Genomic DNA, 831 nt, shown 5'->3' with positions numbered 1-831 from the left:
GTGTGTGTGTGTGTGTGTGTGTGTGTGTGTGTGTGTGTGTGTGTGTGTGTGTGTGTGTACCCAATTGATTTGTGTATTTGTATATGTGCAATTGTGTCTCGCCCTCCTGTCTAACAGCGCAATATTGAGATCCTGAGAGTTGGCCTGACCCCAGAGGGCAACATCACCAGTGCTGAATGGAGGGGAATAATTACTTCCCTTGACCTACCGCCAACACATATACCAATGCAAGTGATCCATCACTAGGGCACACATCAGCCACATTTCACCATGGCAACAAAAACAGTCAACAGATTTAGAAAAGTTCACAAGTCTTGGAGAAAAACTTTTCAGAAACTAAAGCTACAGACTGCACAGCCACCAGACCTAAACTATCAAGGTTCTTACCTTTCAGAAATAAATGCAAGATTTAGATTTACTATCTTAAGTTCCTTTCTCATAGGCCTGCCTCAGTCATTCATCAAGGTACTTGTACTACATGCTGTTAAAAAAGAGGAAGAGAAAGGATTGACATTTTTATTCATAAAGTGTTCAGTTACTATAGGTGCCATGGAAGTGCAGAAGTTGCACCCTCCATTTATATGCATATTGGAAAGGACTAAGTAATTCACTTATCTCAAAACCCATTGGTAGTAAAACATTGATTATTTATGTATTAGTGAAGCGCATAAACTGATTTGGAGCACCTACTTGGTATCTACATAACCGTCATCAGAAATAGTAAAGGGGAAGCAAACCCAAGGGTTTCTATTAAAAGCGTTGAAATTGATGGGAACAAATCAGTTTCATGGCTGTTATTAGAAGCCCTGAAAATAAGGGGGAATTAGTTAA

This window comes from Gavialis gangeticus, unplaced genomic scaffold (genome assembly GCF_001723915.1).
Source record: "Gavialis gangeticus isolate Ggan-Ray unplaced genomic scaffold, GavGan_comp1, whole genome shotgun sequence".
Classification (NCBI taxonomy): Eukaryota; Metazoa; Chordata; order Crocodylia; family Gavialidae; genus Gavialis; species Gavialis gangeticus.
This window is presented reverse-complemented; position numbering follows the sequence as displayed.